We start from the raw sequence: 15050 nt of genomic DNA, 5'->3' as shown, positions 1-15050 counted from the left end.
ACAGTGAGGGTATTGACAGGGACACAGTGAGGGTATTGACAGGGACACAGTGAGGGACACAGTGAGGGTATTGACAGGGACACAGTGAGGGTATTGACAGGGACACAGTGAGGGACACAGTGAGGGTATTGACAGGGACACAGTGAGGGTATTGACAGGGACACAGTGAGGGACACAGTGAGGGTATTGACAGGGACACAGTGAGGGACACAGTGAGGGTATTGACAGGGACACAGTGAGGGACACAGTGAGGGTATTGACAGGGACACAGTGAGGGTATTGACAGGGACACAGTGAGGGTATTGACAGGGACACAGTGAGGGACACAGTGAGGGTATTGACAGGGACACAGTGAGGGACACAGTGAGGGTATTGACAGGGACACAGTGAGGGACACAGTGAGGGTATTGACAGGGACACAGTGAGGGTATTGACAGGGACACAGTGAGGGTATTGACAGGGACACAGTGAGGGACACAGTGAGGGTATTGACAGGGACACAGTGAGGGTATTGACAGGGACACAGTGAGGGACACAGTGAGGGTATTGACAGGGACACAGTGAGGGTATTGACAGGGACACAGTGAGGGACACAGTGAGGGTATTGACAGGGACACAGTGAGGGTATTGACAGGGACACAGTGAGGGACACAGTGAGGGTATTGACAGGGACACAGTGAGGGACACAGTGAGGGTATTGACAGGGACACAGTGAGGGACACAGTGAGGGTATTGACAGGGACACAGTGAGGGTATTGACAGGGACACAGTGAGGGTATTGACAGGGACACAGTGAGGGACACAGTGAGGGTATTGACAGGGACACAGTGAGGGACACAGTGAGGGTATTGACAGGGACACAGTGAGGGACACAGTGAGGGTATTGACAGGGACACAGTGAGGGTATTGACAGGGACACAGTGAGGGTATTGACAGGGACACAGTGAGGGACACAGTGAGGGTATTGACAGGGACACAGTGAGGGACACAGTGAGGGTATTGACAGGGACACAGTGAGGGACACAGTGAGGGTATTGACAGGGACACAGTGAGGGTATTGACAGGGACACAGTGAGGGACACAGTGAGGGTATTGACAGGGACACAGTGAGGGTATTGACAGGGACACAGTGAGGGTATTGACAGGGACACAGTGAGGGACACAGTGAGGGTATTGACAGGGACACAGTGAGGGTATTGACAGGGACACAGTGAGGGACACAGTGAGGGTATTGACAGGGACACAGTGAGGGTATTGACAGGGACACAGTGAGGGACACAGTGAGGGTATTGACAGGGACACAGTGAGGGTATTGACAGGGACACAGTGAGGGACACAGTGAGGGTATTGACAGGGACACAGTGAGGGACACAGTGAGGGTATTGACAGGGACACAGTGAGGGTATTGACAGGGACACAGTGAGGGACACAGTGAGGGTATTGACAGGGACACAGTGAGGGACACAGTGAGGGTATTGACAGGGACACAGTGAGGGACACAGTGAGGGTATTGACAGGGACACAGTGAGGGTATTGACAGGGACACAGTGAGGGACACAGTGAGGGTATTGACAGGGACACAGTGAGGGACACAGTGAGGGTATTGACAGGGACACAGTGAGGGTATTGACAGGGACACAGTGAGGGTATTGACAGGGACACAGTGAGGGTATTGACAGGGACACAGTGAGGGACACAGTGAGGGTATTGACAGGGACACAGTGAGGGTATTGACAGGGACACAGTGAGGGTATTGACAGGGACACAGTGAGGGTATTGACAGGGACACAGTGAGGGTATTGACAGGGACACAGTGAGGGAAACAGTGAGGGTATTGACAGGGACACAGTGAGGGACACAGTGAGGGTATTGACAGGGACACAGTGAGGGTATTGACAGGGACACAGTGAGGGACACAGTGAGGGTATTGACAGGGACACAGTGAGGGTATTGACAGGGACACAGTGAGGGTATTGACAGGGACACAGTGAGGGTATTGACAGGGACACAGTGAGGGTATTGACAGGGACACAGTGAGGGAATTGACAGGGACACATTGGGGCTATTGACAGGGACACAGTGAGGGTATTGACAGGGACACAGTGAGGGTATTGACAGGGACTTAGTGAGGGACACAGTGAGGGTATTGACAGGGACACAGTGAGGGTATTGACAGGGACACAGTGAGGGTATTGACAGGGACACAGTGAGGGTATTGACAGGGACACAGTGAGGGACACAGTGAGGGTATTGACAGGGACACAGTGAGGGACACAGTGAGGGTATTGACAGGGACACAGTGAGGGTATTGACAGGGAAACAGTGAGGGTATTGACAGGGACACAGTGAGGGACACAGTGAGGGTATTGACAGTGACATTGTAAGGGACACAGTGAGGGACACAGTGAGGGTATTGACAGGGACACAGTGAGGGACACAGTGAGGGTATTGACAGGGACACAGTGAGGGTATTGACAGGGACACAGTGAGGGACACAGTGAGGGTATTGACAGGGACACAGTGAGGGACACAGTGAGGGTATTGACAGGGACACAGTGAAGGTATTGACAGGGACACAGTGAGGGTATTGACAGGGACACAGTGAGGGTAATGAGAGGGACACAGTGAGGGTATTGACAGGGACACAGTGAGGGACACAGTGAGGGTATTGACAGGGACACAGTGAGGGTATTGACAGGGACACAGTGAGGGACACAGTGAGGGTATTGACAGGGACACAGTGAGGGTATTGACAGGGACACAGTGAGGGACACAGTGAGGGTATTGACAGGGACACAGTGAGGGACACAGTGAGGGTATTGACAGGGACACAGTGAGGGACACAGTGAGGGTAATGACAGGGACACAGTGAGGGTATTGACAGGGACACAGTGAGGGTATTGACAGGGACACAGTGAGGGACACAGTGAGGGTATTGACAGGGACACAGTGAGGGACACAGTGAGGGTATTGACAGGGACACAGTGAGGGTATTGACAGGGACACAGTGAGGGTATTGACAGGGACACAGTGAGGGTATTGACAGGGACACAGTGAGGGTATTGACAGGGACACAGTGAGGGACACAGTGAGGGTATTGACAGGGACACAGTGAGGGTATTGACAGGGACACAGTGAGGGACACAGTGAGGGTATTGACAGGGACACAGTGAGGGTATTGACAGGGACACAGTGAGGGACACAGTGAGGGTATTGACAGGGACACAGTGAGGGACACAGTGAGGGTATTGACAGGGACACAGTGAGGGTATTGACAGGGACACAGTGAGGGACACAGTGAGGGTATTGACAGGGACACAGTGAGGGTATTGACAGGGACACAGTGAGGGACACAGTGAGGGTATTGACAGGGACACAGTGAGGGTATTGACAGGGACACAGTGAGGGACACAGTGAGGGTATTGACAGGGACACAGTGAGGGACACAGTGAGGGTATTGACAGGGACACAGTGAGGGACACAGTGAGGGTATTGACAGGGACACAGTGAGGGTATTGACAGGGACACAGTGAGGGTATTGACAGGGACACAGTGAGGGACACAGTGAGGGTATTGACAGGGACACAGTGAGGGACACAGTGAGGGTATTGACAGGGACACAGTGAGGGACACAGTGAGGGTATTGACAGGGACACAGTGAGGGTATTGACAGGGACACAGTGAGGGTATTGACAGGGACACAGTGAGGGACACAGTGAGGGTATTGACAGGGACACAGTGAGGGACACAGTGAGGGTATTGACAGGGACACAGTGAGGGACACAGTGAGGGTAATGACAGGGACACAGTGTGGGTATTGACAGGGACACAGTGAGGGACACAGTGAGTGTATTGACAGGGACACAGTGAGGGTATTGACAGGGACACAGTGAGGGACACAGTGAGGTATTGACAGGGACACAGTTTGGGACACAGTGAGGGTATTGACAGGGACACAGTGAGGGACACAGTGAGGGTATTGACAGGGACACAGTGAGGGTATTGACAGGGACACACTGAGGAAAACAGTGAGGGTATTGACAGGGACACAGTGAGGGTATTGACAGGGACACAGTGAGGGTATTGACAGGGACACAGTGAGGGTATTGACAGGGACACAGTGAGGGACACAGTGAGGGTATTGACAGGGACACAGTGAGGGTATTGACAGGGACACAGTGAGGGTATTGACAGGGACACAGTGAGGGTATTGACAGGGACACAGTGAGGGACACAGTGAGGGTATTGACAGGGACACAGTGAGGGACACAGTGAGGGTATTGACAGGGACACAGTGAGGGTATTGACAGGGACACAGTGAGGGACACAGTGAGGGTATTGACAGGGACACAGTGAGGGACACAGTGAGGGTATTGACAGGGACACAGTGAGGGTATTGACAGGGACACAGTGAGGGTATTGACAGGGACACAGTGAGGGACACAGTGAGGGTATTGACAGGGACACAGTGAGGGACACAGTGAGGGTATTGACAGGGACACAGTGAGGGACACAGTGAGGGTATTGACAGGGACACAGTGAGGGTATTGACAGGGACACAGTGAGGGTATTGACAGGGACACAGTGAGGGACACAGTGAGGGTATTGACAGGGACACAGTGAGGGACACAGTGAGGGTATTGACAGGGACACAGTGAGGGACACAGTGAGGGTATTGACAGGGACACAGTGAGGGTATTGACAGGGACACAGTGAGGGACACAGTGAGGGTATTGACAGGGACACAGTGAGGGTATTGACAGGGACACAGTGAGGGTATTGACAGGGACACAGTGAGGGTATTGACAGGGACACAGTGAGGGACACAGTGAGGGTATTGACAGGGACACAGTGAGGGTATTGACAGGGACACAGTGAGGGTATTGACAGGGACACAGTGAGGGTATTGACAGGGACACAGTGAGGGACACAGTGAGGGTATTGACAGGGACACAGTGAGGGACACAGTGAGGGTATTGACAGGGACACAGTGAGGGTATTGACAGGGACACAGTGAGGGTATTGACAGGGACACAGTGAGGGTATTGACAGGGACACAGTGAGGGTATTGACAGGGACACAGTGAGGGTATTGACAGGGACACAGTGAGGGTATTGACAGGGACACAGTGAGGGTATTGACAGGGACACAGTGAGGGACACAGTGAGGGTATTGACAGGGACACAGTGAGGGTATTGACAGGGACACAGTGAGGGTATTGACAGGGACACAGTGAGGGTATTGACAGGGACACAGTGAGGGACACAGTGAGGGTATTGACAGGGACACAGTGAGGGACACAGTGAGGGTATTGACAGGGACACAGTGAGGGTATTGACAGGGACACAGTGAGGGTATTGACAGGGACACAGTGAGGGACACAGTGAGGGTATTGACAGGGACACAGTGAGGGACACAGTGAGGGTATTGACAGGGACACAGTGAGGGACACAGTGAGGGTATTGACAGGGACACAGTGAGGGTATTGACAGGGACACAGTGAGGGACACAGTGAGGGTATTGACAGGGACACAGTGAGGGACACAGTGAGGGTATTGACAGGGACACAGTGAGGGTATTGACAGGGACACAGTGAGGGTATTGACAGGGACACAGTGAGGGTATTGACAGGGACACAGTGAGGGTATTGACAGGGACACAGTGAGGGACACAGTGAGGGTATTGACAGGGACACAGTGAGGGTATTGACAGGGACACAGTGAGGGACACAGTGAGGGTATTGACAGGGACACAGTGAGGGTATTGACAGGGACACAGTGAGGGACACAGTGAGGGTATTGACAGGGACACAGTGAGGGACACAGTGAGGGTATTGACAGGGACACAGTGAGGGACACAGTGAGGGTATTGACAGGGACACAGTGAGGGTATTGACAGGGACACAGTGAGGGTATTGACAGGGACACAGTGAGGGACACAGTGAGGGTATTGACAGGGACACAGTGAGGGTATTGACAGGGACACAGTGAGGGACACAGTGAGGGTATTGACAGGGACACAGTGAGGGTATTGACAGGGACACAGTGAGGGACACAGTGAGGGTATTGACAGGGACACAGTGAGGGACACAGTGAGGGTATTGACAGGGACACAGTGAGGGTATTGACAGGGACACAGTGAGGGACACAGTGAGGGTATTGACAGGGACACAGTGAGGGTATTGACAGGGACACAGTGAGGGTATTGACAGGGACACAGTGAGGGTATTGACAGGGACACAGTGAGGGACACAGTGAGGGTATTGACAGGGACACAGTGAGGGACACAGTGAGGGTATTGACAGGGACACAGTGAGGGACACAGTGAGGGTATTGACAGGGACACAGTGAGGGTATTGACAGGGACACAGTGAGGGTATTGACAGGGACACAGTGAGGGACACAGTGAGGGTATTGACAGGGACACAGTGAGGGACACAGTGAGGGTATTGACAGGGACACAGTGAGGGACACAGTGAGGGTATTGACAGGGACACAGTGAGGGTATTGACAGGGACACAGTGAGGGACACAGTGAGGGTATTGACAGGGACACAGTGAGGGTATTGACAGGGACACAGTGAGGGTATTGACAGGGACACAGTGAGGGACACAGTGAGGGTATTGACAGGGACACAGTGAGGGTATTGACAGGGACACAGTGAGGGACACAGTGAGGGTATTGACAGGGACACAGTGAGGGTATTGACAGGGACACAGTGAGGGACACAGTGAGGGTATTGACAGGGACACAGTGAGGGTATTGACAGGGACACAGTGAGGGACACAGTGAGGGTATTGACAGGGACACAGTGAGGGACACAGTGAGGGTATTGACAGGGACACAGTGAGGGTATTGACAGGGACACAGTGAGGGACACAGTGAGGGTATTGACAGGGACACAGTGAGGGACACAGTGAGGGTATTGACAGGGACACAGTGAGGGACACAGTGAGGGTATTGACAGGGACACAGTGAGGGTATTGACAGGGACACAGTGAGGGACACAGTGAGGGTATTGACAGGGACACAGTGAGGGACACAGTGAGGGTATTGACAGGGACACAGTGAGGGTATTGACAGGGACACAGTGAGGGTATTGACAGGGACACAGTGAGGGTATTGACAGGGACACAGTGAGGGACACAGTGAGGGTATTGACAGGGACACAGTGAGGGTATTGACAGGGACACAGTGAGGGTATTGACAGGGACACAGTGAGGGTATTGACAGGGACACAGTGAGGGTATTGACAGGGACACAGTGAGGGACACAGTGAGGGTATTGACAGGGACACAGTGAGGGACACAGTGAGGGTATTGACAGGGACACAGTGAGGGTATTGACAGGGACACAGTGAGGGACACAGTGAGGGTATTGACAGGGACACAGTGAGGGTATTGACAGGGACACAGTGAGGGTATTGACAGGGACACAGTGAGGGTATTGACAGGGACACAGTGAGGGTATTGACAGGGACACAGTGAGGGTATTGACAGGGACACAGTGAGGGTATTGACAGGGACACAGTGAGGGTATTGACAGGGACACAGTGAGGGTATTGACAGGGACACAGTGAGGGACACAGTGAGGGTATTGACAGGGACACAGTGAGGGTATTGACAGGGACACAGTGAGGGTATTGACAGGGACACAGTGAGGGTATTGACAGGGACACAGTGAGGGACACAGTGAGGGTATTGACAGGGACACAGTGAGGGACACAGTGAGGGTATTGACAGGGACACAGTGAGGGTATTGACAGGGACACAGTGAGGGACACAGTGAGGGTATTGACAGGGACACAGTGAGGGACACAGTGAGGGTATTGACAGGGACACAGTGAGGGACACAGTGAGGGTATTGACAGGGACACAGTGAGGGTATTGACAGGGACACAGTGAGGGACACAGTGAGGGTATTGACAGGGACACAGTGAGGGACACAGTGAGGGTATTGACAGGGACACAGTGAGGGTATTGACAGGGACACAGTGAGGGTATTGACAGGGACACAGTGAGGGTAATGACAGGGACACAGTGAGGGTATTGACAGGGACACAGTGAGGGACACAGTGAGGGTATTGACAGGGACACAGTGAGGGTATTGACAGGGACACAGTGAGGGACACAGTGAGGGTATTGACAGGGACACAGTGAGGGTATTGACAGGGACACAGTGAGGGACACAGTGAGGGTATTGACAGGGACACAGTGAGGGACACAGTGAGGGTATTGACAGGGACACAGTGAGGGACACAGTGAGGGTATTGACAGGGACACAGTGAGGGTATTGACAGGGACACAGTGAGGGTATTGACAGGGACACAGTGAGGGACACAGTGAGGGTATTGACAGGGACACAGTGAGGGACACAGTGAGGGTATTGACAGGGACACAGTGAGGGTATTGACAGGGACACAGTGAGGGTATTGACAGGGACACAGTGAGGGTATTGACAGGGACACAGTGAGGGTATTGACAGGGACACAGTGAGGGACACAGTGAGGGTATTGACAGGGACACAGTGAGGGTATTGACAGGGACACAGTGAGGGACACAGTGAGGGTATTGACAGGGACACAGTGAGGGTATTGACAGGGACACAGTGAGGGACACAGTGAGGGTATTGACAGGGACACAGTGAGGGACACAGTGAGGGTATTGACAGGGACACAGTGAGGGTATTGACAGGGACACAGTGAGGGACACAGTGAGGGTATTGACAGGGACACAGTGAGGGTATTGACAGGGACACAGTGAGGGACACAGTGAGGGTATTGACAGGGACACAGTGAGGGTATTGACAGGGACACAGTGAGGGACACAGTGAGGGTATTGACAGGGACACAGTGAGGGACACAGTGAGGGTATTGACAGGGACACAGTGAGGGACACAGTGAGGGTATTGACAGGGACACAGTGAGGGTATTGACAGGGACACAGTGAGGGTATTGACAGGGACACAGTGAGGGACACAGTGAGGGTATTGACAGGGACACAGTGAGGGACACAGTGAGGGTATTGACAGGGACACAGTGAGGGACACAGTGAGGGTATTGACAGGGACACAGTGAGGGTATTGACAGGGACACAGTGAGGGTATTGACAGGGACACAGTGAGGGACACAGTGAGGGTATTGACAGGGACACAGTGAGGGACACAGTGAGGGTATTGACAGGGACACAGTGAGGGACACAGTGAGGGTATTGACAGGGACACAGTGAGGGTATTGACAGGGACACAGTGAGGGACACAGTGAGGGTATTGACAGGGACACAGTGAGGGTATTGACAGGGACACAGTGAGGGACACAGTGAGGGTATTGACAGGGACACAGTGAGGGACACAGTGAGGGTATTGACAGGGACACAGTGAGGGACACAGTGAGGGTATTGACAGGGACACAGTGAGGGTATTGACAGGGACACAGTGAGGGACACAGTGAGGGTATTGACAGGGACACAGTGAGGGTATTGACAGGGACACAGTGAGGGTATTGACAGGGACACAGTGAGGGTATTGACAGGGACACAGTGAGGGACACAGTGAGGGTATTGACAGGGACACAGTGAGGGTATTGACAGGGACACAGTGAGGGTATTGACAGGGACACAGTGAGGGTATTGACAGGGACACAGTGAGGGACACAGTGAGGGTATTGACAGGGACACAGTGAGGGACACAGTGAGGGTATTGACAGGGACACAGTGAGGGTATTGACAGGGACACAGTGAGGGACACAGTGAGGGTATTGACAGGGACACAGTGAGGGACACAGTGAGGGTATTGACAGGGACACAGTGAGGGTATTGACAGGGACACAGTGAGGGTATTGACAGGGACACAGTGAGGGACACAGTGAGGGTATTGACAGGGACACAGTGAGGGACACAGTGAGGGTATTGACAGGGACACAGTGAGGGACACAGTGAGGGTATTGACAGGGACACAGTGAGGGTATTGACAGGGACACAGTGAGGGTATTGACAGGGACACAGTGAGGGACACAGTGAGGGTATTGACAGGGACACAGTGAGGGACACAGTGAGGGTATTGACAGGGACACAGTGAGGGACACAGTGAGGGTATTGACAGGGACACAGTGAGGGTATTGACAGGGACACAGTGAGGGACACAGTGAGGGTATTGACAGGGACACAGTGAGGGTATTGACAGGGACACAGTGAGGGTATTGACAGGGACACAGTGAGGGTATTGACAGGGACACAGTGAGGGACACAGTGAGGGTATTGACAGGGACACAGTGAGGGTATTGACAGGGACACAGTGAGGGTATTGACAGGGACACAGTGAGGGTATTGACAGGGACACAGTGAGGGACACAGTGAGGGTATTGACAGGGACACAGTGAGGGACACAGTGAGGGTATTGACAGGGACACAGTGAGGGTATTGACAGGGACACAGTGAGGGTATTGACAGGGACACAGTGAGGGTATTGACAGGGACACAGTGAGGGTATTGACAGGGACACAGTGAGGGTATTGACAGGGACACAGTGAGGGTATTGACAGGGACACAGTGAGGGTATTGACAGGGACACAGTGAGGGACACAGTGAGGGTATTGACAGGGACACAGTGAGGGTATTGACAGGGACACAGTGAGGGTATTGACAGGGACACAGTGAGGGTATTGACAGGGACACAGTGAGGGACACAGTGAGGGTATTGACAGGGACACAGTGAGGGACACAGTGAGGGTATTGACAGGGACACAGTGAGGGTATTGACAGGGACACAGTGAGGGTATTGACAGGGACACAGTGAGGGACACAGTGAGGGTATTGACAGGGACACAGTGAGGGACACAGTGAGGGTATTGACAGGGACACAGTGAGGGACACAGTGAGGGTATTGACAGGGACACAGTGAGGGTATTGACAGGGACACAGTGAGGGACACAGTGAGGGTATTGACAGGGACACAGTGAGGGACACAGTGAGGGTATTGACAGGGACACAGTGAGGGTATTGACAGGGACACAGTGAGGTATTGACAGGGACACAGTGAGGGTATTGACAGGGACACAGTGAGGGTATTGACAGGGACACAGTGAGGGACACAGTGAGGGTATTGACAGGGACACAGTGAGGGTATTGACAGGGACACAGTGAGGGACACAGTGAGGGTATTGACAGGGACACAGTGAGGGTATTGACAGGGACACAGTGAGGGACACAGTGAGGGTATTGACAGGGACACAGTGAGGGACACAGTGAGGGTATTGACAGGGACACAGTGAGGGACACAGTGAGGGTATTGACAGGGACACAGTGAGGGTATTGACAGGGACACAGTGAGGGTATTGACAGGGACACAGTGAGGGACACAGTGAGGGTATTGACAGGGACACAGTGAGGGTATTGACAGGGACACAGTGAGGGACACAGTGAGGGTATTGACAGGGACACAGTGAGGGTATTGACAGGGACACAGTGAGGGACACAGTGAGGGTATTGACAGGGACACAGTGAGGGACACAGTGAGGGTATTGACAGGGACACAGTGAGGGTATTGACAGGGACACAGTGAGGGACACAGTGAGTGTATTGAGAGGGACACAGTGAGGGTATTGACAGGGACACAGTGAGGGTATTGACAGGGACACAGTGAGGGTATTGACAGGGACAAAGTGAGGGACACAGTGAGGATATTGAAAGGGACACAGTGAGGGTATTGACAGTGAGACTGAGAGGGTATTGACAGGGACACAGTGAGGGTATTGACAGGGACACAGTGAGGGACACAGTGAGGGTATTGACAGGGACACAGTGAGGGTATTGACAGGGACAGAGAGAGGGTATTGACAGGGACACAGTGAGGGTATTGACAGGGACACAGTGAGGGTATTGACAGGGACACAGTGAGGGTATTGACAGGGACACAGTGAGGGTATTGACAGGGACACAGTGAGGGTATTGACAGGGACACAGTGAGGGACACAGTGAGGGTATTGACAGGGACACAGTGAGGGTATTGACAGGGACACAGTGAGGGTATTGACAGGGACACAGTGAGGGTATTGACAGGGACACAGTGAGGGACACAGTGAGGGTATTGACAGGGACACAGTGAGGGACACAGTGAGGGTATTGACAGGGACACAGTGAGGGTATTGACAGGGACACAGTGAGGGTATTGACAGGGACACAGTGAGGGACACAGTGAGGGTATTGACAGGGACACAGTGAGGGACACAGTGAGGGTATTGACAGGGACACAGTGAGGGACACAGTGAGGGTATTGACAGGGACACAGTGAGGGTATTGACAGGGACACAGTGAGGGACACAGTGAGGGTATTGACAGGGACACAGTGAGGGTATTGACAGGGACACAGTGAGGGACACAGTGAGGGTATTGACAGGGACACAGTGAGGGACACAGTGAGGGTATTGACAGGGACACAGTGAGGGACACAGTGAGGGTATTGACAGGGACACAGTGAGGGTATTGACAGGGACACAGTGAGGGACACAGTGAGGGTATTGACAGGGACACAGTGAGGGTATTGACAGGGACACAGTGAGGGTATTGACAGGGACACAGTGAGGGTATTGACAGGGACACAGTGAGGGACACAGTGAGGGTATTGACAGGGACACAGTGAGGGTATTGACAGGGACACAGTGAGGGTATTGACAGGGACACAGTGAGGGTATTGACAGGGACACAGTGAGGGACACAGTGAGGGTATTGACAGGGACACAGTGAGGGACACAGTGAGGGTATTGACAGGGACACAGTGAGGGTATTGACAGGGACACAGTGAGGGACACAGTGAGGGTATTGACAGGGACACAGTGAGGGACACAGTGAGGGTATTGACAGGGACACAGTGAGGGTATTGACAGGGACACAGTGAGGGTATTGACAGGGACACAGTGAGGGACACAGTGAGGGTATTGACAGGGACACAGTGAGGGACACAGTGAGGGTATTGACAGGGACACAGTGAGGGACACAGTGAGGGTATTGACAGGGACACAGTGAGGGTATTGACAGGGACACAGTGAGGGTATTGACAGGGACACAGTGAGGGACACAGTGAGGGTATTGACAGGGACACAGTGAGGGACACAGTGAGGGTATTGACAGGGACACAGTGAGGGACACAGTGAGGGTATTGACAGGGACACAGTGAGGGTATTGACAGGGACACAGTGAGGGACACAGTGAGGGTATTGACAGGGACACAGTGAGGGTATTGACAGGGACACAGTGAGGGTATTGACAGGGACACAATGAGGGTATTGACTGGGACACAGTGAGGGACTCAGTGAGGATATTGAAAGGGACACAGTGAGGGTATTGACAGGGACACAGTGAGGGTATTGACAGGGACACAGTGAGGGTATTGACAGGGACACAGTGAGGGACACAGTGAGGGTATTGACAGGGACACAGTGAGGGACACAGTGAGGGTATTGACAGGGACACAGTGAGGGTATTGACAGGGACAGAGAGAGGGTATTGACAGGGACACAGTGAGGGTATTGACAGGGACACAGTGAGGGTATTGACAGGGACACATTGGGGCTATTGACAGGGACAAAGTGAGGGTATTGACAGGGACACAGTGAGGGTATTGACAGGGACTTAGTGAGGGACACAGTGAGGGTATTGACAGGGACAGAGTGAGGGTATTGACAGGGACACAGTGAGGGTATTGACAGGGACACAGTGAGGGTATTGACAGGGACACAGTGAGGGACACAGTGAGGGTATTGACAGGGACACAGTGAGGGACACAGTGAGGGTATTGACAGGGACACAGTGAGGGTATTGACAGGGACACAGTGAGGGTATTGACAGGGACACAGTGAGGGACACAGTGAGGGTATTGACAGGGACACAGTGAGGGACACAGTGAGGGTATTGACAGGGACACAGTGAGGGACACAGTGAGGGTATTGACAGGGACACAGTGAGGGTATTGACAGGGACACAGTGAGGGACACAGTGAGGGTATTGACAGGGACACAGTGAGGGACACAGTGAGGGTATTGACAGGGACACAGTGAGGGTATTGACAGGGACACAGTGAGGGTATTGACAGGGACACAGTGAGGGTAATGACAGGGACACAGTGAGGGTATTGACAGGGACACAGTGAGGGACACAGTGAGGGTATTGACAGGGACACAGTGAGGGTATTGACAGGGAACAGTGAGGGACACAGTGAGGGTATTGACAGGGACACAGTGAGGGTATTGACAGGGACACAGTGAGGGACACAGTGAGGGTATTGACAGGGACACAGTGAGGGACACAGTGAGGGTATTGACAGGGACACAGTGAGGGACACAGTGAGGGTATTGACAGGGACACAGTGAGGGTATTGACAGGGACACAGTGAGGGTATTGACAGGGACACAGTGAGGGACACAGTGAGGGTATTGACAGGGACACAGTGAGGGTATTGACAGGGACACAGTGAGGGACACAGTGAGGGTATTGACAGGGACACAGTGAGGGTATTGACAGGGACACAGTGAGGGACAAAGTGAGGGTATTGACAGGGACACAGTGAGGGTATTGACAGGGACACAGTGAGGGACACAGTGAGGGTATTGACAGGGACACAGTGAGGGTATTGACAGGGACACAGTGAGGGTATTGACAGGGACACAGTGAGGGTATTGACAGGGACACAGTGAGGGACACAGTGAGGGTATTGACAGGGACACAGTGAGGGTATTGACAGGGACACAGTGAGGGTATTGACAGGGACACAGTGAGGGTATTGACAGGGACACAGTGAGGGACACAGTGAGGGTATTGACAGGGACACAGTGAGGGTATTGACAGGAACACAGTGAGGGTATTGACAGGGACACAGTGAGGGTATTGACAGGGACACAGTGAGGGTATTGACAGGGACACATTGGGGCTATTGACAGGGACACAGTGAGGGTATTGACAGGGACACAGTGAGGGTATTGACAGGGACTTAGTGAGGGACACAGTGAGGGTATTGACAGGGACACAGTGATGGTATTGACAGGGACACAGTGAGGGTATTGAC

The sequence above is a fragment of the Carcharodon carcharias genome (genome assembly GCF_017639515.1).
Source record: "Carcharodon carcharias isolate sCarCar2 chromosome 36 unlocalized genomic scaffold, sCarCar2.pri SUPER_36_unloc_4, whole genome shotgun sequence".
Lineage (NCBI taxonomy): Eukaryota > Metazoa > Chordata > Chondrichthyes > Lamniformes > Lamnidae > Carcharodon > Carcharodon carcharias.
The sequence above is the reverse complement of the archived record's forward strand: the minus strand, read 5'-3'. Positions refer to the sequence as shown.